The sequence below is a fragment of the Charadrius vociferus genome, unplaced genomic scaffold, assembly GCF_000708025.1.
Source record: "Charadrius vociferus isolate BGI_N301 unplaced genomic scaffold, ASM70802v2 scaffold362, whole genome shotgun sequence".
Lineage (NCBI taxonomy): Eukaryota > Metazoa > Chordata > Aves > Charadriiformes > Charadriidae > Charadrius > Charadrius vociferus.
The window spans coordinates 1909922-1937221 of record NW_009647052.1 but is presented as its reverse complement, the minus strand read 5'-3'; the positions used below and the strand labels follow the sequence as shown (position 1 = coordinate 1937221).

The 27300-nt window shown below is 36.5% G+C and overlaps 1 protein-coding gene across 1 annotated transcript in view; it reads left to right on the top strand.

The window, feature by feature from the left end:
* The window catches only part of LOC104295943 (regulating synaptic membrane exocytosis protein 1-like), a 120412-nt gene that overhangs the window by 20276 nt on the left and 72836 nt on the right, over positions 1–27300 (top strand). The window contains exon 5 of the mRNA XM_009895761.1: positions 4872–4984. The gene's annotated coding sequence lies outside the window, so the exon portion shown is untranslated. The remainder of the gene's footprint in view (positions 1–4871; positions 4985–27300) is intronic.

Genomic DNA, 27300 nt, shown 5'->3' with positions numbered 1-27300 from the left:
GTCTGAAATTTTGAGATTTTTTTTTTCCCTGGACATTTCAAAGCTTCTCATAGTTATAATGTACAATTGAAGATTTATTCATGTATATGAGAAAGCGTGGGTTTGGAGGCCAGTGTGAAATATTGCTGCAGTGTCTATATACAGAATTTCTGTGGATTTAATGGATTGAAAGTTGATACTTTAGTTCTTGCTGTGCTGAGATAAATTTGGCTTTAATATGTTCCCAGGTAATGATTCTAGTCACTACCTCGTGCTAGCATTTGGGGGGGGGATTTTGTTGGTTTTGGTGTTTGGGTAGTTGTGTTTTGTTTTGGTTTTTTTTTGGGTTTGTTTTTTTAAGGCAGTGTGAAATCACTTTTCACAGGTGATTTGGAAAAAAAAAATTAAATCTGGTGGGGTTTTTTAAAGTTAACTTAAAGTTAAGCAAAGTTACCAAAAGTATGAGTCCCCATAGCTACATTTTTACTTTCCCAAAGAGAAAAGCCAGCTCTGATTTCTAATGATCTTAAGAGCGATGAACGCAGTGCAAATAGAGTGTCATAAACATGGATTGTGCTGCTTCTTTTTACATCTCCATGGCACATGGTGTAGGTTTCTGTTTCCATAAAATGATTCACTGCTGTTAGATATAAGACACAAATGTCTTAATTAGTCTGAGTGCTGTAGTTTAGTATTTCATCATAGATATAATGTTGCACTGGTGCCAGAAAGATTTGATAATAATGATAGGCAATTAATTTTCTTGTCAAATGGCAAATGTAATTCAAGACTATTTCTTCCTCAAATATCTATTTCTGTCTTAGTTTTGGTCTTTATTTTGCAATTTGCAGATCTTCTCTACTATTAGCTAAGGAGATTACTGGAATAAGATTTCAGCATGCTATCAGCTTCTCTATAAAGCCTTTCAACATGCTATTTAAGATTAAGTTCTCTATGTATCATGATAACTTAGGAAATGTACATAAAAGGGAAAAAGAAAACCTTTTCAGGTTAGTTTACAGAGCCTAAGGGTTCTCTTAATTTGATGAGATAAGCCTTCAAGATGGGATTCAGTAAATTCTTCTGAAGGAATAAAACCGGTTACATGAAAATCAAACATTTTCCGTGCTTGTATGAATGAGCAAGACTGTGGTAAAAATTGGTTCATCCCAATTCTAAAATGCTTTCTTTCAGCCCTAACTGATCGCCCCAGAAATGCCAGATTTGAGGTTATCTGTCATATATGTTATGATACATATATGTAGTCTCCTCCTGGATGCTGTGCCAGGGGTGTGCTAGATTGGCAATGCTCTCTTATTCTTTGTTTTTCTTTATAGTTCCATAAGTGGCAGCATGTTTTATTTAGTATGTGCCACTGAAGCATCCATCTGAAGAGAAAGGAATTTGAGTTTTCTTGTGTGCAGGCAGAGCTGGAGCCTGTAGGATTCCCCTATAGACCATTGCCAATTGAATTAATAGCTTTGCTGCTTGCAGTGTTACATTCATCTGTGAGGAACCAGATTAGATACACACGTACATGCTTGTTGCACTCTCATTGCTCACCAGGTGTCATTTCTCTCCCAAATTCCTCTTCTCTCCATACTTCTTGTCTCACTTCTGTCTCATTTCCTCAGTCATACACTAGCTTTTGCCTCCCATGCTCGTTCCTTTTTGTCTCTTTCTACTGATCCGCCATTTGCAGTCTTCTTCCTTTCAGCAACTGATCTTTCTCCTAGGCCACCAAGTCCTTAACTCCAGTCCAGTTTTTCTCCAGTTCCCTTTTAGATCTTTCATTTGCACCCCAGGTAGCATATTCATCTCAATGTAATACCCCAGGTAATGCAAGTCTTAAGCCTAATTTGTCTTCATTTTAGTTAAGCAGATCCTCTATCTTTCTCTTTTGGAAGGGGACAGGTCTGTAAAATGGGTATCACTGAAAGAGCAGGAGGTAAGTTTCTGAGTCTCAGATAAAGTGTCTGGTCTGTAATGGCAGGACAGACTCTTTTAGTGCTTCACTGGGCTCTCAGGTAAATTCCAGGATATTTAGCCTCTAAAATGAGAAAAATCAGAACTGAGAACATGATGATTTTGTTAGATTGGAGCATCCATTCATAGTAAAGGCCAGCAAGCACTTTCTGGCACAGAGTGGGATCCATATTTACGTTTGGGATGTTATGATGTTAAAACATCTGATAAAACAGGTGCTTAAAATCTGGTTGCCTGTAATCGTTGGCATGGATTACTTTTACAGTCAGCATGGAGAAACAGGCATTTTCAGAATTCAGCTCATCTTGTTATTGTAAGCATCTTTTAGAAGGAGGGGAATCAGTCTCTGCAAGATAGTTAAGGTATCACCTGGGCAAGCCAGGAGTTAAAGTAAAGAAGCGTTAGGGTTTAGGAGAGAGAATATATCAAGGGCAACAGAATCCGGGTTTTGTTGGATTGTGACTGGACTTGCACATGAACTGTTACTAATGAAATGGCTTTGAAAACAAACCTGTTTTTATCCTTTGTAGGCATCTGCATGTTACCTCATACACAATTTTTTTAGGATGACTTTTCAGTGTATGATACTTATTTGAACTGGACAGTCGGTTACTTTGACTGTATCTTGTGGGAAGATTGTGCTGGGTGTGTGGAGGTGTGAAGGGAGACTTCATAACAGAATGCTGCACTGTCGGGAAACCAAGGAGGAGTAAAAAACCACAGTTAGAATACTTTGCCACTCTCCAAACTTGAAATGTTTCAGGTTATTGTATACTTGTACTGTATGCAATTATTAAACTACTAATAATTATGCTTTATTAAACTAATAAAATTAATCATTTTGCTGCATATTTTGATTATATTTTCATTAGAGTTCCTTCAGAACTGCGTTTCTGTTTTAAGGTTTGCAGCAAAAAGATGCTTAAATATATTCCTTCTTTCAAACTCCTAAGGAAACCAAGGGAATTACATATGTGCTCACATATCGTCCTTTTTTAGGACACGAATTGAAATCCAGTTAATATTTTTAATAAAGATAAAAAGTATGTTTTAGAAACAGAAATGCTTTGTGGTAAAACTAGGTATTCATAGCCTACTCTGTGCTGGTACTTATGTCATACGTGTTGTTAGCTTGTGTTTGCTGTGTTTAAGATGCAGCTAGAGTTTTTCACCACGATTAGGGTCATGTGTATCTGCAGTGGTGAGTGTTCTGCAGTTCATCATTTTGAAAATGGATTTGCACTCAGAATTAATATCTTTGGTCTGAAATGTCAACCCTGGTCCTGCAGCCAGGATTTGCGATGTTCTTTGATGGAGGGGGGCATGGGAAGGTGTGCCTGGAGCTAACAACTGAACAGTTTCTTTTTGGCCCTGATGTTTTAGGGGTCTGCTACCATGTCTTTCTAGAAGGGGACTTCCAACCCCACGAACGACTGAACAGCCAGTCATTAGGGGAAAACATCACGCTCGCTCAAGGTCGAGTGAGCACTCTAGTATCAGACCCTTATGCTCTGTACATCACCTAGCACCCGGAGGGTCGGCGCCACCTTCTCCACTTCTGACAAGGTTGCTATTACGTGTACAGCACAGCTTTCATGTTCTGCCTCCCAGGTGTCAGTGTGGTGTTGTACTTCCCTGAGCATACATGGCGCGTTCACTCATTCTGGCACTGCAGATAATCCTCTCTTCATGGTATTTACACTTCTCCCATATCCTTTATGCCACCTACCTTCACCATCCAGATGGTACTTCTTGCTGTTGAGCTTAAGTAGTTATGCAGTGTAAGAATAAAAAATTGGCTGTGTTTCGTCCTTCCATTGTTGTGTTTTGTTCTGTATCCATATGAAAATTATCAGTATTTTTCTTAAACACTGTGCGGGAAATCACATACTTTTCACACAGCTAACTCTCATCTTACAGGCTAAGAGAAAGTCCATTGATCTACGTAGTGTGAAAGACAACAGTATATTGAACTTGCACAAAGGTGTTACTTAAAATCACAAATTATCTATTTGCAACCTTAGTGTAGTAGATAAACAGTGCTTATCCACTATAGTGAGTGTGATATTGTAACTGGCAAGGGCATTTAATAGTAAGCTCTCCCTCTCAGCGGTCTGCTTCATCTCATCTTTGTGTTACTTAAACTTTCTCCCTAGTTATTAGAGGTGGCCCTACTTATTTCAAAAGCAAACTTACCAGTGTTCGAAAGGTGTTTGGTGTGTTACACTCAGATGCTGTATCTATAAATAAGAAATCAAGTAGCCAAGGTACTCTGAAATAGTGCTAGCTAGAATTCAGCCAAAGGGGTTTAGGATATTTATTTGGGTACAAATATTAAAAATCTTGTACATTCTTTGCGCGCACACACACACGCACAGCCCCCCTCTCTCCCAGTACCAAGATTAAAGGTCTTTTTCCTTTTTTGATATCAGGGAAAAACAACATGTTATCCCATGGGAATAGATACATGCTGTCCAGTTCTCTGTGGCCTTGTGCAATTATTGCACCAGCCCAAAGGGAATAAAAAAGTTAATAAAATATAGAGGTGGCATTTCATATTGCCCTTGTACCAGTGCAGGAGAACATACATAAATTGTGAGTCATAATCATAAATGGTTCTTAGAAAACTGCTTTCCCTTCAGTGGTTTTTGACTAGTACTTTATTTTTTAAAAAACAACAAAACAAAGGAAAATACTTCTTAGTTGAAGGTAGTTAGAGAACTTAAATGTGAGGCTTTATAAGTTAACTAGGTGTCTAGAACTGAGTATGTGCATATGGCATACACCAAATGCAAACTTCTTCAAACCCACCTTCAGTATATGCAACTTAATATGTGTTTAAAAGTCAGAATATAGGAATTCTCTTCATTTGGGTTATTTTACTTTTATCTTAATTTCATTTGCAGAATACATCAACAAGGAAGTCCCACACAGTCTCCTCCTGCAGACACATCCTTCAGCAGTCGCAGGGGAAGACAGCTACCGCAAGTTCCAGTAAGAAGTGGCAGTATAGAGCAAGGTATCACATGATGAGCTTATGATAGCTCAAACTCTTTGATTTCTTACCTTCCTTTACTTAAAGTCTACTTGCATAACTATGTGTTCAATACTATAATTCTACCAATAAAGCAATAGAAGAGAATGAAAGCCTATTTGTAGTCTGGGAAATCCAGTAGAGTTTGACCGGTGGATTATTATACATGGTTTAATTGCCTTAATTTTCTAGTACCCTTCTATGTTTGTCTACGTTAAAATTTCTATTTGAGTTGAGGTAGTTTCCAACACATATCTAGTTTGTATTCAGCTAAAGAAATTGGGGGCAAAGATTTTGACAACATTTTGACAGTCTAACTCATTTCTTATTTTGTAATTTATATTAATTGTTGTGCATTATTAACATAGATTAATAATAGATATCACAAATCTGTTTTTCTTCTGAAGTTCATAGTTCAGTGAGTAAAGAATGAAAATAATTGCTACGGGAAATGTGAAAGCACAGGTCATCAGCTCTTTCTTTCTTAAGAATTAACTGATCAGGCAGAGTGCTGCTCTTTTCTGAAAAAGGAGATGTAGATCTAACGGTTGTGGAAGATGTTTTTTACGTATTAATATCAAACAAGTATGAATATTGCTGTTTCCTTTTCTAGCAACATACTGAACTCAGAGTATGAGCTATTATGGTAAAATGAAATGGCACAATGGATAAAATTCGCACATTCAGGTTTTCTTCTGTGTTTAAAAAGCCTCTTTTCTCATTGACTACAAGCAACAACTGAGATTGCTATGTACTGCAAGGTTTCCTTCTATGTTGAAATTAAAGAAATGCTTCTAATGATGAAATATTGTGGTGCTTTATAGAACTGTTGGCAGACGACTTTCTTGAATAGATAGTGTTGCTGACCATGAACATACCATGGTACATAACCACGGGGGATTTTTCTGTATGATGGCTTACATTAACATGCAATCAGCTTATGTTAATTTTATGGCTTTGAGCTGTGATGGCATACTAAACCTTCAATTAACACATATAAAAATGTACTGTTGTTTTCTACATGTGTTTATCATGAATGATTAATTTACTAATACAAGTGAGTTTTATTAATTTTAAACTTTACATTCGAGTCCTCTCATTTTGTTTTGTAGTGAATCTAGGACTGTCTGGATTATAAACTAGTTGCAAACTACATTTAAAGCTTCTATTTCTGCATATTAGTAAGTTGGGGGCATCTTAGGGAAATTTAATAAGCAATGAATTTCAAATTTCTTTCATGTTTCTTCTGCAATTTCAGAACTTGGTGCAATATATAATGATGAATCAGCTTTTAATTTAATTTTAAGTTGGCTTTCCTTTGGATATTCAACTATCATTTTTCTGTTGTTCTTGATAACTGATCTGTTGAGAATAAAATACTAGTTTATGTTTTGTTAAAGACATTGGAAATGAATGTAGAACTTAGCACAAAAATGAGTAGAGATGGGATGTATACAGAAGAGGAAAGAAAAAATGAAAATTGAGCAGAAGGCTAAAGCTACTCTAAGTTTAGTAACTTGCTGATACCGTGAACACCTCTAAACTAACGCTGTTTCACTGAACACTTATTTACACTTGTGGTTGATATGCTTGCGTCGTATGTGTAAAATTTACAAGTAGGATGCAACATATTGTTTACTTTACTGTTATATATCATACCGCCTGTGTCCATGTGGCTGTGTTATGGCACAAGGAATCAAAGGCTAAAGAGATTTCCTTTTCTATACAGTACTTTGGTTTCGTCTAAGTGACTGGCTGGTCCTTTTGAAGGGGAGGTTTTCTGATTTTACCCATGTTTAATACTTTGTTCAAGCTAAGAATACATTTGCAGAGAAGTACTAAACTGAATAGATTAAAGAATATTTTTAAACGGTTTTGTCAGTGTCTTCAGAAATAAATGTGATAGTACGTATAAGCTTTATACTACTGTAAGAAATTAAATTCAGGGAGTCTGTAAGACCATGGTATTTGCTTTGATTTGCAGTATCAAATTTTAATATCAGTTTCACCTCTTCAATACCTTTCAAATGAGTATCAGGGTCAAATGGAGTGACCAGAACTGTTCTGACCCTAATGTAGGATTGAATTCAAAGCATATTGAGGTCTGTAAAAGATTTCCATTAACGGTACGTGGAACTGAATTGTGTCCTTAATGATTTAAATTCATAGTCACCATGGATATAGATGATGTCAAAATCTAGTGCAATATGCAAATGTTATAGGGAGCATTTCAAAATGCATTTTCGTCATTTATAAATAAAAGTACTTTTTGGTGGTTAGTACTGGCAATCTTGTGTTTCAAGGAAATTCTGTATGGTATACCATAAGGTATCATTTTTATACGAAAGTACTTCTTTACACTCTATATAAATTCTGTTATGTTAGGAGGGTTGGAAACACATCTAAATATATATATCTATGAATCTGTGTCTGTTTGACAAACCACAGTGATTGCTGCAAAAAGATTGAATGTCTGTGTATCGAGAGTGGGGTTTTTATTTGCTCTTTGCATATTCAGGAAGCCTAGAAGAATCCAGTAAAGTAATTTTATTACTCTTTAAAGCTCTCATTATAGAATAAATGAGAATTAATGAAGGAGCAAGAGACTGGTAGTGGTTTTTATCTTGAGAAACAGAGTGATATTTTAACTCTTAATCTTTAGCTCTCAATTGTAAATGATCATATCCATGCTAATAAGGCTTCTTCTAGGACTGACATTGCATCTCAAACATTTCATTTTGTCATTGTCAAGTTTAGAACTAAAAAACCGATTATTTCCTTGTCTCTACCAGGTGATGTTGTCTTAGTTACTGCTCTAGTCAGCAGTTTGAGAATCATAAAAAGTCAGCTTCTGAGAATATAAGGTAATTTTAAAAGGTCCTTATTAGTAGACACACTTTATTAAAAAAAAAAAAAAATCTCATAGAAGTAATTCTTACAGAGAAGACCAAAGTAGTGGTCCCTATTCCATCACAGAAATGGTATTGGTACTACTGATCAGGAAGAGAGAAAAAAAACCTTAAATGTAGATGAAAAAGTCCAATTTATGGAATAAAGCCTCAAAACAGCATAATTATGCACACTAGCCAAAAAAGAGGCTGCTTGGTGATTATGTTCTAAAGGGGATAGCAGCTTTGCCTAGTTTTGGAGTGCAAGCGGGAGGGAGTTATTTTCACTTGGAACAGTTCTAACTAAATAATATTTTTAGCAACTCCAGTACACACAGACTTTTAAAAGTGGTTACAGTTAAGATTGTAGGCTTCTGTCATGTTTAGGCAATGTGATTTTTATTTTAATTCCAGTGATATTCAAGGAAGACATGGCTGTATTTCTTTCCGTTGCAACCCCATCAGCAGTATTTCCCAGAGTGCAAGACACACTGTGATGTTATTACATCTAAAGGTCTTGAGATGCTTGAATGTGGAAAGTTAGTCTGGTATAAAGATGTCTCTGTGTGTTTTCAAAAAGTCACGATTTAGTAGTCATTACCCTAACTTATGTTACCTACGAAGCATTTTTTATTTCTTTATTTTAATTGATAATTTTATAAAAGAATCTAATAATATGAAGATGTTTTGGCTCAGTGACTAAAGCAGTGAAATTCTAAGCCATGGTAAGGACAATGGTGTGTTCTCAATATGTCGTCCTGTGATGAGCTGTAAGAGGTTTGCATCAGGTCTTTTTTTCATTTGCATCATGTTTGAGTGGAGCTGTGCATTCAGAGGGATGGGGATTCTGCACTGACTTTGTTTTTCAGCTGTTTCTATAACAACTTTGTCATGTAGTTGCATGGTTTTTAAATGATACTTTTGTATAAAGCATATTTCTGTGATCTTTACTCAGTTCATCCTCTGTCATTGCAACAAACATCACAGGAATTCTTGCTTGAATAGGATTTGAGGGTGGGTCTCTATACTTTTGTATAATGGTTAACCATTGTATTGATCAAGGAAATGAATACAGCCTGAAGATCTGTAGCATTTTTATATGCTCCTTTGTAGCTGCAGTAAATAATATTAGGGATAATATTAGGAAATCTAGCAAGTAAATAAGAAAAAAACACATTATGTGCTATTGAAATTTATTAACCAGCAAGATAAATGTGCAATGATTGTTTGTCATATAGAAATGATCTTTAAGAGCTAATTAATGCAAAACAGGCCTTTGTCCCTGTATCTGCTTCTATTTGGCTCTTCACAGCATGATTTCTTTTGCATGGCTTCGACAATGTGGTTTCATGTTTCAGAGGTCCTTTAATGACAGTAAGGTTTGTGATAATCAGCAGTCTATTTACATATAAAGAGCATCTGTAAGCATAACTGAACTAGTGAGGTTGTATGTGTTTCCAGTGGCATCTTTTTATGGCAATAGGCCTTATACATTGACCTTCAGGAAAAAAAAAATTGCGACCAGCATGAAGTATTGCTGTATCTTAGCTCATGTTAGAAAAAGCTGCATAAGCTTTGTACATAGCTTGTAATTAGGGTGAAGTGCGTGTGTGTGTGTGTGTGCGTGCTGATGTTTCATTAAGACTCCACTGATGCTGAAAGGGGATTGCTTGTGTAAAATTCATGTGTATAATATATGTACAAGTCTAATGGTAGTCGCATCATAGAGGAATGAAGTATTTTGATGTCCAGTGTTTGCTTTTAACAAATAAGAATCAGAAGTTTGTACAGACGAGCAGTATGTTGTCAAGTAATACATTTGAGTTGCAAATATCTTTTTATATTTAAACAACTTAAGATCCTAAAAAAAAATGGATGGCTAGTGAAAACTGTTCTGTGTATATGTACTTGATCATTGAAATGTCATTGCAGTGAGAGTATGTTTTGGGTAATGGTAAAAGGTCAAACCATCTCAGTTAAAACCTTTTCTCAGATCCATCAGTATAAAACTTGAGTGGCAGAAGAAAAAGAATAAGTCATTTCAATTTTAGATTTCAGTCTTTTAGCGTTGTTTGTTTTGTCTTCACATTTCTGGTTTTATTTTGAAATTATTAGGTGGCACTGCATATTTTGAGGCAGCTTGTGGAATCTTTACTCACACTGGAGGTTTTTTTCGAGCATTGCTAACTCTTGCAAATGAGTTCAAGCCTCATAATCTTCTGTTTTCCTTAAAGACTGGTTTTCAGTAGTCCAGTGGTTATTGAGTATTATAGATTTCAGTTAATAGCAAATAAATTTGTAACACTTATTATTGCAGAAAAGGCTTCAGAATCTAAAACAGGGCTACATGGCTGAGAAGTGAGAGTAATTCTTAAAGCAATTTAAAGATTTTTGTGTTGTTCATAAATTTGTATATGATAATACTGCTCAAGCAGAATACTTAAAGAGTCCACAATCTGTTTCTCAGTAACTTCATTGTTCCTTTTAAAGAAAAAGTCATAGGCTTTATTATTTGTCATGGTTTATCATTTTAATTTTCTGCATTACTTTTACATATGCTGGAGTACTGCCTACTGTACATGCCATTGTCACATATAACACATTTCTTTATCTAACTTTAAATTTGCTGATTTCTTTTTCTGTTTCCATCATTCCGTGCATTTAATTCATTGAAGAGCAAGAGACTTTTAACTCTTCCACGAAAGGTAAATATTTATGTAATTTTTTTACAAATGTTTGGCAACTGTTAATACTGGTTTTTCCCTCAATATATTCCCTGTTAGTATATGGTATTTAGCTAACAGTGCTTAACAGGCAAGAAGGTTGTTTCTCAAATATCTGTATCCTATCTGATGCCCCTCTCTAAAATCTGAAAATGCTTTCTCTTGTAATTTCTTATTTTCCTATTGAAATGCAATACACAGGATTTAACAGGGAGCAGTCACGGTATTTTACATGGCTCAGAAGCTGCTTGATTGAGTTCATGCAAAGACTAAGATTTGACCTAAACTCTTCTTTAGCTCTGCTTGTAATGATGCAGCCATGCCTCTTGGCATCTGTAAAGAATATTTTGTAGGTCTGGGTTTAGGAATAATTGAAGGTGATGATGGCCAGAAACTATCCTTCATATGCAGAGAGATTCTGAAGAATGAGCTGTGTTTTATTTTCATGACAAGCCCTTGACACTGAGAAAGTTAGCCATGTTGTAGGGCCAGTTTCTAGGGGCGGACATACAACACTCACTTCTTAGGAATTTCTCATGTCTCTACTGATACCAGTGAATCAAACTGTCACGTCCCTATAGAGTCAATATTGCAGAGAAGTCCTATTATTTTTTTCTTTTTGCTGAAAGTAGGACTTATCTCAAAATCAGAATGATGCTTGCAGAGAAAACATGAAAAAAAAAATTCCTTTTAATGTTAACAGCAAAGTACTATGCTGCATAAACATTAATTGCACAGATTAACCTTTTCTGACCTTTAGTCCTGAGTCCTGCAGATCTTGGGAAATTCTGGTCTGAATACAGGCTTTGGTGGGTCAAAGCCAAACTGTGAGTTGAACTTGAATTGGAATGTCTCCTACAACTTCTTTACTTTCTGAAAGGATGCATCCCACTGGCTCATTCATACTTGCTTAGGTAAAAATAGAGCAGCTGTTCCACTAGCTATGAACTCCAACTCCCATTCCAATAATTAGGAGTATGTTTTCATGATAATGTTTAAAAAAAAAGATGAAAAAGAAATAATATTTAACTTAGGCATTAGGAATTACAGGTTATTTTGCAGTGTTAAGAGTATACTATGAAATGTCTTAAGAAAGTGCTAAGAGTGGTTGATTTTACAAATTATTTCTGTCATTTTTGGTTTCTTCAGTGTTTACATTTCTCTCAAACAGAACAATACAAATCAATCATGCCAGTTTGTTGTTTATGTTCACAAACCTTGCCCTGTGATTTCGACTGCGGTGGATCTTTCATTTTTTAAAACAATTGACTTTATGCAGACAAACTAGACCATGCCTGTAACAGGTTTGTAAAAGATCTTGTTTCCACAAGATTTGGATGGATCTGGCCCAATATTTGGGAGTGTGTAGGAGGTGGTGGGGTCTTCACACACACAGATTCCTTTGGCTCAAGGGAACTGAATGCAGATGCAGCCTGGAGTCAGAGAAGAACTGGGCAAAAGAAGAGGAGCAGGAAAAAGTAGAGTGCTGGCACTTCTAGGGGACCACGAATAACATAAGTTAAGCTGTCGTATATTAATAGCCCACTGTCACCTGTGACTTTCCCCAGTGCACAATAAGAGATAAAAAGAATAGAGAGTAGGTGAATGGGAGATGGGAATGGGGGGGGTTACAAGTTATTATGTGGAAAGAGACATAGGTATGAAGGAAAGCATATACTACACATGTGAACAACACTGACCAGATAAATTTACAACAAAAAAATCAAACATCTGTTCTTTATCTTAGCAACAAATTGATTGTTACTAATCTTATATTTCGAAACATTTATCTGCTCATGAATTCAAAATTTTGAGTGGTTTTTAAATTTCACCAGTGAGTTTGCTGTGGATTTTTAAAGACATGAAACCTACCACAGGGCTATGGTGTGTGTGTGTATTGCAAAACTCATCCTGAAGGCTGAACAGAAATAACCTGGAGACTATTATTTCTGAAGTGCTTCACCCTGGTCCAGCACCAGTGTGAGTTCTCTCTGCCATGCCGCACAGCCAGCTCTCGAGTGAATGCTCCCCTCCCTCCTCACTTCCCTTGCCCACTGCACTAGGGGATTCTCTCATCCAAATCTCACCACTGCTTTATTTCCCTGCCTTTATTCTGGACACTGGTTCTGCCTAGTTTCTTCTTCAGCTTCCACTTCTTACTACCTCAAACCAGATACTGTTGGTTTTTTTTCCCCCCGATTCTCATCCACAGAGCATCTAAGGAGCACCGACAGATTAAGCTCCTGGCTTTTGCTTTGCAAAAAGGATAAGTGTACATGCCTCTAGGCTGCATTGTAGCTGTAGCTGTTTGTCATCATTCAACTTTTCTTCTTAATATTGAGACTGAGAGTGAAGAATAGGTCAGATCTCTGTTGGCTTCTGGGATAAGTGCAATTCCCTGTTGCCCTGCCAGAACCTGCTGTTTGTGCCCCAGAAACATTGTTACTATAAAATAGTTTTTATGAGATAAACTTTTACTTCAGCTTACTTTTCAGTACCTTCCTTCTGTCATTTTAGACTTCTAGACTTTCTCCCTTAAAGTTTGCATTATAAAGGATGTGTTATATCTACTGGTAAGGGTTACAGCTATCTGAAATCTTGATGCAAATTTCTTCTTATTACGTAGCTTACTCCAGTATTTAATAGTGCAGGTAAGACTTGGAGGATTTCCAAATGGCACTGTTTGCCTACGCCTCCTTTGTCTTGACCAACTTGAACAAAACCATGAAGTGCCTCAAGCAAATTCTGTTTGTTGCAGACTTCACCATTACAGGAAATGTTATAGCCAGTGCTAAGACATCCATAGGTTTTCTATAGTCTAAGAAAAAACAATATGTTTATGTTTTAATCACAGACCAGGTAATGTTACCAGTCACTCTGACATTAAGCCCATACTTGGGTTTGAGCAAGAATGTCCTTTTAGAAAGATATTTTCACTTAATGACTGAAAACAATGGGAAAGTGTTCCTGTGCTTAACCACTTGACTTTTTAAACATATGTCTTATTACTTATCTGACTTTACCTAACTTCATAGCTACTGGGCATTATTGTACCTGTATCCGCTAAATTTGAGAGCCTTCTATTGTTAGCAGTCTTCCCACATGTAAATTATGGACCCAAATCAAGCCACGTATCTCCTTTCTTTCTAATAATTTCCTAAATCTGTTTCTGCAAGACTGCATCCAAAATTCGTGTAACTCTTATGACTTCTCTCTGAGTCTTTTCCACCAACAATATGCTTGAAATCATAGTCTTCCTAAAATACCAGAATCTGTCGACCTTAGATAAATTATCTTCCGGTTTCCATTGTTTATTTTTGATGTCCTAAAATGTCCTATCTCTGTATGGCATTTAAGAATTTGGTTTTCTTTTTGTAAGCATAAAGGCTTGTTTTCATGTACCTTGCCAAAATTTCCCTTCTCCTTTCTTGCTTTATTATTTTCTAGACAGCAACAAGTCTCCACTTCAGAGATAGTGTTATTTTGCTGGAGATACATGTGTAGCATGCACAGCAGTTCAATTTTGGGTAGGAGGTGGTTTCCCTTGGAATTTGGTGATGGTTACACTGCTACATAGAAGGTAGTTTTGGTGCTAAAACAATTCTGATCCCTTTTTTCAAATGTATGAGCGGGTTCTTTTTAGAAGGTATTTATTGACAAGATTCACAGCTTTAAAAAGTCTACAGAATGTAGAGTCTCTTTGATGATCATAGTAATGTTAAAGAGGTGGATACCTAAACAGTTAAGCTCAGGAATTAAACACTAGAGCTAGAAAGGCAGCTTTAGCATTTTTGCTGTTCCTTGCTAGTTCAGTATTGCTGCCTGTGGTGCAATCCTTATTTAAATGAGCCCACATATGTTTCATAGATTATGCTCTCAGCTTAATAGAGTTATAGCATCATGCCATTTAAGAAATTTTAAAAATAATACAGAGTTTAGTTTCCCTTTCAAACCTTAAATAGGGGACTTAAAAGCTTAAAATTACTTCCATATCTTTTGCACTGGTCATTACTGTTAGTGCAGCATTTGTAGCTCTCACTGATTTTCATAAGATTGTTCTGTTGTTGATACCAATGCAGGTTGAATTTACTTTAAAGTCACATTTCATGCATTGTTAGATTTACATTCTGTGGTTAACAGAAATATGCCATATGATACATTCTGTCTATCTTTTAAAGCATTAAAAAAAAAAAAAGGAAAACTTTATTGGCCCTATTATATTTGATATGTTGATATAGTGTATTGCTTATGGTTCTGTTATTCTGTACATAATTGAAAAGATAGCATATATACTGAACAGTTAGGATTCTAGCCAGGTCTAACTTCTCTATCAATCAGTTAAACAACAGATAGGTGTTGAAATATGCCCATGCTAGTTTTCTGAGCATAGAAATAAAGATGAGGGTTTCAACTAGTTAGTGCCATCAGATGTAACTCTATAAACTGTACCATAATGCTGTCATATTAAGAGGAATATGGCTAGGACATAAATTTTTAGTAAATGGATGTCTTAGAAGAATTAAGAAATGGCCATCTCTTTTAAGAAAAAACAATTGTTAGCCTGTCCTAATTTTCTTTGAGTGTAGGGTACAGGCTGAAAATGAGATCTGTAACTATTTTCTTCTAGCTTATTCCCTACCTCCTTTAAATAGCATATTATGGGCTTGCGTATTTTAGACAATCAAAGGACAGCATGTATTTTATAGGCTGTCAATAAAACAAAAAACATGAACTGCCTTTAATGTTAATGAAATCTTCTTATACCACAAGAAATACAAGCAAGTTTTTTAGTTACTTTATGAGTAAAAAAACAACTCTGCCATTATGTGCTTGTGTTAAATTGTTCTTTTACTAATCCCATGATCACCTCTGCAAAGACTGGAAATCCAGATAGTCAGTTGTACTTCTAGCATGTAGCATATTTAGAATCCTGTAAGATCTGTTATGAATTACAGCACAAGGTACACAGTCTTCTCAAGGGTGTTTCCTGAATGACATGTGAGGAAGAGACCCAGGAGGAGCTGATGGACCTGCTGGCCTATGGGATGGGAGATGGTCTTAATCTTTGTAGACCATGTCTTCTTCCTTTGAATCCCATTCCCAATGGAATCCAGATGGGACTTAGCAGTGAGCTGAATAATAAACAGTAATAACTAAGGTAACTTTTGTTTGTTTGATGGAAGACCATTCAGAACTATACTGGGCAGTTTATTCTTGGTAGCTTGGTGTGGTGGGTTGACCCAAGCCAGCAATTAAGCACCCACCAGCTGCTCGCTCACTCCAACCTCCGTGGTGGAATGGCAGAGAGAGTTGGAAGAGCAATAGTGAGTAAAAACTCATTGGCCAAGATAAAGACAGTTTAATAAGTGAAGGGAAAAAATGAAGAAAAAGAAAAAAAATCACAAACCCCACCACCAAGCGATGCAAAAGCAATCACTCAGCACTTCCCACCAGCAGACCAATGCCCAGCCAGTGTCTTAGCGACAGCTACCTTGGAAAAACTACCCACAGTTTTATTGCTGAGGATGTTGCTATGTGGTATGGAATGCCCCTTTTGTCAGTTGGGCTCAGCTGTCCCAGCTGTTTCCCTTCCAGCCTACTTGCTGGGGGGTGGGCAGCATGAGAAACAGAGAAGGCCTTGGTGTTGTGCAAGCACTGCTCGATAATTGCTAAAACATCGGTGTGTTATCAACACTGTTTTAGTTACAAATCTAAAACTCAGCACTGTATAGACTGCTGTGAAGAAAACTACCTCCGTCCCAGCCAGACCCAGTACACCTGGGATTACAGGAGTCAGACCAATTTATAAATATATTAATGGAATTGAAGTGTAACATTTTGACCCCATTCGTATGTCTGTCTTTTCTCTCCTGCATGATTGTTTATGTACATCATTGTTGTACAACCCTCACATGGTTTAGTAGTGGTAAAAGCTTTAGCTCTAAACTTGCACCCCTTATCTAAGCAGTCTGCTCAATGAGTTCTCTTTTTTCAGTTGCTTATACTGATTGATCTCACATCTGAATCAGCATCTCTTGAAGAGATGGGAGTTATAGCCCTTTGAAGCATGACTTCTGACACCAAAGAGAATAACATGTTGACACAACTGGTATTGGTGGTAGCTGTACCACTAATTTGAGACACTCATGGTAAATCTCCATATTTTTCACTGTAGAATTTAAAGGTCTTGGGATTACAGTGCTTTGATCTGTAAAGTACTGTGTAGTCCTACCTCTCAAGAGCTCCAGAAAAAGCACTCCGTAAATACTGATGTCCTAAAAGAAAGTAGATCCATATTTTTCTAAGAGGCAGGTTAAGTTCTTGAAGTATTGTTTATGTCAAATTTTCATTACCTGTGGTAACCAGCTGTGTTCCAAGAAAGTAATGTGATCGTATGGTGGTGTTACCTATGGTTGTTGCAGCTTCTGCTAATGTGCTTTTGCTCCTGTGTTAGATTTTTTTCTGCTTTTTGTGATTAACGTGTAAAGAGTATACCAGGCTACTTATCAGGCAGATTAAATTTTCCATCACAGAATTAACATATGATACATATGCTCAGATGTGCATGGTAAACAGAGCTGGAAAGAACACAGTGGTATTTTCTAGAGCAGACTTTTATTTCACACAGTTGTTTGCTTAGAAATATATTAACAGCTAATTAGTGCTAAATTACTTTTTACTCCATGCACAAACCCCAGTTTTTTCCATTAGAAAATTTAGATTTACTTCACACTCCTCATTAATTGTTCTCATGTTTTTTTATATAATGATTTCCAGTACTGTAAACCAGAAGATAAGTGTGCTGTTAAGGATTTAAATGTAACAAAAATCAAGAATTTACAGAGTTAAGGTTGAATATTTACCCAACCTTGACTGCAGTGATTTTCACATACAATCATGGAAATAGCATCTCATTACATAATAGAATATTCTTTTTCAGGTGTCATAAGTAATATGGAGTAACATGATATCATATAAATTATTTAGTATAACATATAGTTGACAGGGTGAAGCACCTAAAAGTCACACAATGAAAGGGTTATTTTTTAGAGTAACTGTAATCTGTGCACCATACACATATAGGGCTAAATTTTTAAAGGGGTCTCAATTTTCCCTCTGATTTTATATCCTCAGTCTATTTCATGCATGTATGATAGGATTAAGATATCTGAGTTTTTTACTTCAGTCACTAATTTATATATCTTAATCCTTTCATATCTGTCCTTAAAATAAGAGGCCATCTTTAAAAATTTCACCTAAAGTGCTCAATTTTGCCTTCAGATACCTCCATGCAACTTCCATTGAAGTAATTGGAGCTGTGCCTGCATATCTGATGGTGGAACTGGACTCATTGCCATTAAGGTACACATTTACCGACATAATTAGTCATCTGGAATAATTGCTGGGCCCAGTGTGACATTCTGCATGTGCAGAATTTCCTAGATTGGACCCTCTGCGTGTGGGAAATTGAAGATTACGATAATAACTTTATTTTGTTCCATAAATTTGTAGCTGTAGCAGAATTTAATGTAATTTGCTGTATTAAATTTTCCTATTTTTAAATAAGAAATGTGGAAGGAGGATATGAAAACAACATATTTTTCACAGTGATGTCTTTGTATATTTTTTCATATCCAGCCAGCGCACAGACATTCCATCATTTCCACAAGCACATTCCGGATGGTACATGCACAATATGATTTGTGCAGTAGCACATAATTTAAAATACCCAACTCTGAGTGTACTCTTTTATTTTACAATATCCTTGTGCTTGCAAAGCAAAGACACAAAAAAGTAATAGATGTGTAAAGAATCCCACAGTTAACTAACAGCATAAAACCCACATATGAGAGTTTTTGTACCTCTTAATTCACAATACAGATCTTTAAACAACACAATAGACTACTTATTTTCCACTAATTTAAAATTCTCTGTGTTTTGTCATTGAAAATTGATTCCATGCAGCTTTTAAATTGCTGTCTCTCTCCTGTCACTGGTCTGGGGAGGGGCTGTTTACAAAAATCTTGACTGTTAAAACTAATCGTTTTGGAGAGAGTCATCTAAGTCCATCGCTGACCCAAACCCAGAAGAGTTGTGGAGGTTTTCCCAAGTAAAATGCCAGTCTTGAATTTGTGACCACACAAAGAATTCCAACTACAAGAAGTTATTCTGGGATGTTATAACCTGTTAAAACACAATGAATATAGTGAGTACTCCTGTGATTTAGAGTAGGTAATGATAAATATTTGAGTCTAGTTTTAGAACTGTTAAAAAGTGCTAGTTTTCAAGGTATTGGTTTTATTGGTATTCCTTTGCATTTATAGGGCTAGCAAGTTTAAGAATGGCAGAATATATAAATCCCTCTGAAAATTATCCAAGGAAGCCTTAGCCCAGAGGCTTTCATACCACTTTTCCTGTTAGTGCAAGGTCACCTTCCTGTGGCAAGCACAGCCAAGATTAACTGCCATAACTTGTTCAAATTAAAGAAGATGCTCTTCATAGCACCACAACTTCTTGATGGTTTAAGATTAGATTTCTTTTTTTAAGAGAACACTGTCACAGGGAAGTTGAAAACACAAGAAAAAAGAATTTATCTGAAACAGAAGTGAATATTAGAGAGAAAAACAGTGATTTTAAAGGATTTATTGTAAAAAAAAATACGAGAAAATTACTGTATTTTTTACTATGACTGGTTGAATGGAGAAATTATTCCTCTCAAATAATAGCTATGGTAAGAACTTATGTTTTAAAATAGTAGTAGGACTTAATTACTTTAAAAATAAATTTTGATACCTGTTTAATGCATTAATTCTTAGAATGCTACTGTAATATTTTCTACATTTAAGCCAATACGTGGTTAGATGATCGTGGATTTATGTCCCCTGCATCCAGAATACTTAGCAGGTTTATAATCCAGCCTATCACCTAAATTCTTTCACTCTTTTCATATCTGTTGCACCAGCTTGATTATGTATAGGAAATTGGGATGTCTGCCCATTCTCAGGTAAAGACTCTCGCAATGGAAGTGGTTGATTTCTTGACATTAGTGTTCCTTTGTTCTGTGTTTACACCCTGCTTGTTCTACATGTTTGTACATTTCTTTGTTTTGTTGAGATGGAAAGAAGTTAAAATTGTTGCTAAACCGTTTGTTTTTCCAAAAGGTTTTCACTGTTTTTAATCGATTTTCATTGTGTGTTTTTGCAGCAAGCTTAGTAGTGGAGGAGCGAACAAGACAGATGAAAATGAAAGTGCACCGTTATAATCAGACATCAGGGTCTGGTTCTAGCCAAGAACATGAGCGTGAGCAATATACCAAGGTAATGTCAGTAGTATTGAAATGATACTTTGGCTTGAAAATTGAAGGGATAAACCCTGTTATTTAAAATACTATATAACCCTCAAGAACACTGTGTTGTAAAGCCTCACAGAAATGTCTTCAAGTAATAGCTTTTTAACATCGTTTATACCCCCATCTGATGTGCATTAGACTTAGTCTTTGATGTCACCTAAAATGGATCTGCAAAGAACAGAACACTTCAAAATTAAATCAGGGAAGAAAGATCCTTCAACAGCTGTTAAACAAAGCCATGTCAGTTCTAGGTACAAAGTCCCTGTCCTGCAGATCCCTGAAGACTGGAAGAATGGGCCATTGAAGTATCATTGTGTGCTGGCCCTACTCTTTTGTTCTTCTCTAGGCCCTTGCTGTTGTCTCATGTGTAGGGGGCTAGACAGAATTAGTTGCAATCCCATGAAGCTATTCTCATATTTGTACAGTATTTTTGCATCCTAATACTATCACAGATAAATTATTTCCTTTCTGGAAATATATAATGATTACTTTCATCCCCTTTTCTAATAGAAATGTAAAGATTTCCTCTGATAATTAAGTGTACGTGAATTTACATTAATGAAGTTATGTAGGGAGATCATACATTGTTCTTTTTTTCTTGATAATGCTGAAATGATATCCCACAACCCTGCAAGTTTAAAACTGTATGGGCTTCTGAGCAAACAGCTGAAAACATCTCACAGGTCTGCAATGCCACTTGAAACTCAAGCTGTGAAGGGCTGGAGCTAAAGATGTTTTCCCTCATCAAGCTGTGAAGGGCTGGAGCTAAAGATGTGTTCCCTCGCGCTGCCTAACCGAGGGGAACATTTGCAGAAGTCAGGAGGGGAAATGTTTAGTTAGAGTCTGTGTTTCCCTTTTAGAGATACAGCACTGTGTTGGTGTAGGCAAAGTATAGGGCAGAGACAAAACCAGCGGTAAGTCAGTTGTGCGGGAAGCGTTCCTGCAATTCTCCTCTTCCAGTGTCATGGAGAGTTACGTGCTTTCAACAAGTGACCACGGGATGGCAGTGTGAATGTAAAAGTCCACTGTAAAAAATCCAAAGACGCATATAGCAACTGCATGCGTTAAAAATAAGGTCTCAGAATAACAGTAGTTGGAAGAAAATCACAGCTTTTATTAATTTAGACTTTCATGCTTCAAGAGCCACATTTCATAGACTTTCTTCACATCAGTAAGAACTAAACACTTGTGGGTTTTATTTCTATGTTTTAAGAGAGAGGAACTTGCCACTTGTGAGCTGTGCTCTCCAGAAAACAATAAACATTGTCAAGCTCCCAACAGCTCCTGCCCTTTATTGCCATAGCGCAGATACCGGATTTCTGTCCTTGCCCCTCCACCGTCACTTTCCTGTGTTTTGCAGAATTAATGCATGCTCCTGGAGGCACAGGTTCAGATAGCAGATAAGTGAGGTACTCAGCAGAAACAAAATCAGAAATTTACTTAGGAATGGGTAAATAGGCAATTGGGCATCTAACTTGTAATATCTAACAGGTTTGAAAGATTTGTTGAAGATCTCGTTACAGATAAATATGGAGACAACTTTAGTAAGGATGTTTCTTTTTTGAGACCACCTCACTGTGAACATAGAACTTAAATTAAATAGTTTTCAAACAGAAGAGAAATAAGAGAAACAAGGCTTTAGGTCCTCAAATGTCAATTTGTGGAGTATCAGTGCTAGTTAAAAAAACCTCAACAATTAGGATGGAAATTTTCAATGAGATCATCTGTCAGAAGCCAGAATTTGTATAATAATTAGAACAGCTCATTTGATAAGCCAAGACAGTGAGATGCAGTGTGTCTCTGTGGTCCTTGCCAACCAGTTAACATGTTAAAAAAAAAATAGTAAATATGCGTTTGATGAAGTCTGCAAGAGAGAAGGGTAATGTGTGATCTAAGAACTTCGGCCAGGATGACCAAACATATACATTTGTTCATAGTCAAAGGCCAGTTTTCTGATTTGGATTAACTGTGCTTACAGATTGATTCGAATGTTTGTATTTTTTTCATTATGAAATATATTTTTTAATCCTGACTCTTTAATATTTATCATAAGCATTATTTTTGCTCCTCAATATATTTTTCTTATTGGGTTAATGTAGATCCAATATATGGTTAAATAGTTGTTGGAAAACATCAACCTGTGATGTTACAAATTTCTCTTTATTCTCTAGTACCTAGAGTTTCGTAGAATCATCTTTAGTTTTTAAGTGTATGTGGAAATGAAATAAAAAAACCACAGCATGGTGAGTACTAGATGAACTCTGAACTAGACGTCTGTTGAAAATTGTTTTATTTGGAATTTTCTTTAAAAGTATGACCACAAATTTGAGGAAGCAAACTCTCTGTCCACTATTATAAGAAAAATATTTTTGGAGTACTTGGTGTTCTGACAGACATGTACTCCTTTCCATGCTAAAATGGTAGTAAGGAGAATGAATTAGTTGTCCTGGACTTTAAATCCAGAAATCTTTAACTTTTCATGTATTTTCTACATGATAATGGTGTAGTTCTAGATAGGATGGTCTGACCTGTAATAAATTTTTAACTGCTGAACACAAATTATATTAGCACATTCTAACACTTTGTTCTGTTTTCATGATGTAGCTGTTTGCTTCATATCACTATGGTGATAGTAATCACTTTAAAAATGTTACTAAAGCAAATCTTGTCCTACTGTCTTTACACTCAGAAGATGCTGAAAGAGTCAAGAAAATAAACCAGACAAATGAAGATTTAGACAGCTCTAGTGAAAATGTATTGAGTCATATCAGGTGGTGCAGTAAAGCTGATGACTGAGGCTTCTAAGGACTTCAGACTGTACCGAATTTCTGCTGCCAAAATCTGAAAAGTCTTTGAAAGCTGCAGGAGCAAGACTTACTTTAAATAGGAAAGAAAAAATATTTGGTGGTCTAATAGACATTTTGGAATAGTGGGAAAGAAATATTAAATAGCTATTAAAGAAATGGCAGTTGCAAGCAGAGTTTGTCCCTCTTTAAGAGAAATGCTTCTTTCTTTCCCAAGTAATGGTGTTTGCCCACTGCTTCAGAAAATAGGTGTTTATATTTATTAGAAAAATTATGCTGTGTTGCACATTGAGAAAATATTCCCTTCTGCTTTTCAGAGCGATCAGCTCACACGGATTTGATTCTTCCACTATTTTAGCATTTGCAAATATGCTCGTTTTATTACACATACAATTCTCTAAACTTTTCAAAAAATTTCCTTCAGTATGCACTGTATCTCCTTTGCAATAGTTAATTACAGGCATGCAAAATTAGTTGAAATAAGCCTTTTTTTTCCAGAGGTATCATAACATGGCCTTTGCAATTTCCAGTCCATTTCTGATGCATTTCTTCCATTTTTGTAATTTCTCCCGCTCAGTTTCTCAATCTCATAGTCTCAGTAAACACACACTAGTTTTTCAGGTATGCACCATGCAGTTAGCGTGTAAAAATCTTTAAACATCTATGTTTTAAACATCCATTAATGCATTTTGAATAGGTAACTATCTGCTCTACAACATTTGTGTAGGTCTTGATGGCTGTTCCACTCTGATTGTTTTGAGACCCTCGCAGAGCTCATATTCTTATTTCCTTCAGTTCCAATGGAAAGACTCCCTAATTTATGTGAAACAGTTAAATTCTAAAAAGCTAAATGAAAAAAACCAAACAAACAAATGAGCAAACCCTCTGTGGATTTGGCAAAGGGGTTTAAGGAAGAGCTTTAAACATCTGGCTGCTGCCTTTCTTTTATATTGGCAAGGCTGCAATGGCTAGTAAGCACATAGTTGTGCTGTTTCAGTGTTTGAGAGAATCAAAATGCTTTTGTAGCATTATTTTGGATATAAATGACAGTATATCTTCATTAGGCTTTTAATTCAAAATACAGTAAGTTTTTATTCCAGATGCCACCCACAGAGCACAAACACCATGTTGCAGCTGTTCTGGCTTTCCAGAGAATGTGCAACACATTTTTTTTGGAAGGTCTGTTTATTCAAGAGAGTTACTGATCAGAGCATTGTAGGACATACTTAAAAGGACATCACTCTATATTTAGATGCACTACTGACTCAGTTCACATTGCATGTGATTGGAATGCATTTAGCATAAAAGTGTAATCATGGCATTAGTTCATTGGCACTCTGTGGATTTAACTTAGTAGTTAATGTCTACAAGGAAGGGCTGGATAGGAGACTCGGGATGATACGGGGCTGATTATGTTGTTTTATGTGATGCTGGGCAAGGCGCTTAGAGCTGTTCATAGAAGATGCTCTTGGACATTGATGTGATGAGTATCTTCTTTTGATCCCCCTTCATCCACCTTCAAGAAAGAAATATTTACTATATATCATATCAATATGACAGTCACTCCAGTACTGGTAGGGCTTCACAAAACTCAGTGAGTTCCTTTGGCTTCACTGCAGTTTTCCCATGGTTTGACTTGCTCGTTTTTACTGTTCCCTGTCAGGAAGTTGAGTGGTGTTCACCCTAGTTGAGTTGGATACAATTATGGGAAGAGTTACTTAGAATCTCTGGTGCTTACTGCGCTCAGGACCATCACGTGAGCTGCTCCTGAGGCACAGACCCAGATGCTGCTAAGAGTCACAGATGGGGCCTGGACGCACGAAGGTGCTGACTGCCAGGGCATGACACCCAGCAGCATTTGGAGGAACTGTGTGTGAGCAATAATAAAACTCAAAGTGCTTTGTGCGTGGTTCAGTGTTTTCTGACAAAATTCCTTGTTAGAGTAAGGTGCCTCAAAAGATAGCTGTGATCTCAGGACTTGCATGAGCCCCTGGATCAATCTAGCCCTTACTGTTTCTGATCTGTATTTCTCTTTCCTCATTTTAATTTCCTCATTTTAATCCCCGTTTAATTTTCTCATTTAATTTCCTCATTTTAAGCATTTAATGAGGTGCATGTTTCCAGAGGTTAGTCACCTGAGGCTTTTTTTGTAGTTAAAGAAGGGGGCACTCCTTCAATTTTCAAAGCTCTGAAATATTGTATTCTCTATGGTTTTGGGAAATAAATCTAGAAATATAAATATGTATTAATATGGAAGATAACATAATTATAACAGACTATTAAATGGCTTCTAAAGTGTGCCTTATAATCAGTAAAATTGCTAACATTGTTAGTCATTGAGGAACTGCAAAAGTATTCATGAATTACACTCTTGGTTTACGTCTGTGCTCTTTCCATTGATGTTAATACATCTGCAGTTCATCATACCCCTTTTCTCTCCTTTTGCTGGCACAGAAGCAGCAACTCCACAGGTGGTACAGTGAATGGAAGAACTGCATTTCAGCTGTTTGTATTTCAGATAGTTATATTGAAAAAACTTCTGTCTTTGTAATGCAGAAGCAGACAGTGCAGATATTTTGGGCATTTGAAGCTAGCTGCTATTAGTGTTTAAAAAACCAGACCTACTCTTTAGTAATTGCTAGCAAAGTTGCTGCAAACTTCAGCAGCTCTCCTAACGTGATAAATAGTGCACCTCAGAGTAAAAATGTGAGCTTTAACTCTGTAAGACATAGAGTTGAAAGAGAAGTGATTGCACTGAAAATTCACTTTATTTTGAAGCTTCAAAATTATATAATATCTAAATGTAATTGGACAGGGAAATTTATTATAAATACATGCAGAGTTATGAAAAGCAGTAGTTTTCTAGATGAGCAGGGCTGTATCATATGTTACTTCTGAGCCAAATTGGAAACCTGCAGGCACTACTTTCATGCACATACCGAATAAGTGGGTCTTAGCCCATGACATTTTAATTTGTAATGACAAGTTCAGGTATATTGCACCAGTAAAATATTCTTCTTTTAATGATCACTGATTTGTAGACGAGTACTATTTACTTTTGTCTGTATTTGAGGGGGAAAAGCTTAACTTCAAAATTGCTTTAATTTTGTTCATCTGTTAGCTGAGATGACTGATTATCAGATTGTCCTGAAAAAAGATAGGTAGGGAATAAGTAGGAAAAGTTGTATGCCTCCCGTAGAGGACAGTGAATTCAGTAGAAGCAGCAGCTATAGGAAGGAAGACCTAAACCCAGAAGCAGTAGTAACATGTAAACGCTGTAGCACTCAGCATTAACTTTCAGCATCATAACTTTTTGTGCTAATCTCTATTTCTGTCAATGGAAGGGTTTTCAGTTTCCTGGGAATCACAACCCTGGCATACAGTATTAAGGGGTAGTAAAAGCTCAACCATGCCATGAAAATCTCATTTAGGAAGGGATGTTCCATGTTTTATGCAGCAGCTCTGTGATTGGCACCCCAAGGCAAGTAGAAGACATGGTTTCAGTTTTTTATTTCCCATCTCACCATAAAATTCTCTGTTTACCAATGTATGAACCACTGGCTGTTAAGCCAGTCTGATATTTACAGAACAATTCCATTTTGTTTAGACTGCTGGACTATAGGGAACACGATTGAGAATATCTACGTAGCCCCCACTTACAGGGGATGATACCTGGTCTGAAGACCCTGTGGCAATAAATGGTTTCATATTGATACTGAACAGTCATTCAATGAGTCTGAGTCCCTAAACAGTCACTGATACACATGCTGGGACTTCTCCCAGTAGCCTTACTAGTAAGCTGGACAACCACGCTTGATGCTTTGTCTCTCTCTCCTCCCCATCTTTCCCAGCCCATGCAGGTAGCCCATGAAAGGTGGAGCAAATTCAATACTAGTGAAACAGAGGGTCTTCTGCAGCCCCACATGGCATATGTAATCCACTGTGTTCAACAGTTATTTTGCTGTTGAATAATAAATTGAATGCTAAACAACAACCAGATTTAGGTGTGGCTTGGGACAAAGGCCAGCAGCCTGTACCTTCCCCAACGCTTAAGAAGAAAGGCTTCCAGCAGGACAAAGGAAGTCACTGCTTCTGGCCTTGATGGGAGAGCTCAGATTGTGTCAAGCCTTCTCCAGCAGTGTGTCATGGTTGCTCAAGGACCACATGAATCTTCTGCCATTCCAGATTCGCTGTATATACCCTCAAAACAAGGGCCACAAAGACAATGTGGACTTTTTGGAGTAGAAGAAAAGTAATTAGATGTCATAATGGCAGAGGGGGGCAGTCAGATTGTCTTCAGCAAATATAAATAAAACATGGAGATATTTCTGAGATGCTCTGTTACCATGCATAAAAACCATGTATTTGAGAGAGATTGCATGGTTATATTTTAAACAAAGTATTTTTAAAACTTCACCTGCGGAGGCATCATTTCTAGATATAGTTTAAATATATAGGAAGCATGAAATCCGTATTTCAGTGAAATCAACAGAAATTTTATTATTTAACAAAGTCATGATTTCTTTTGCAGATTGCA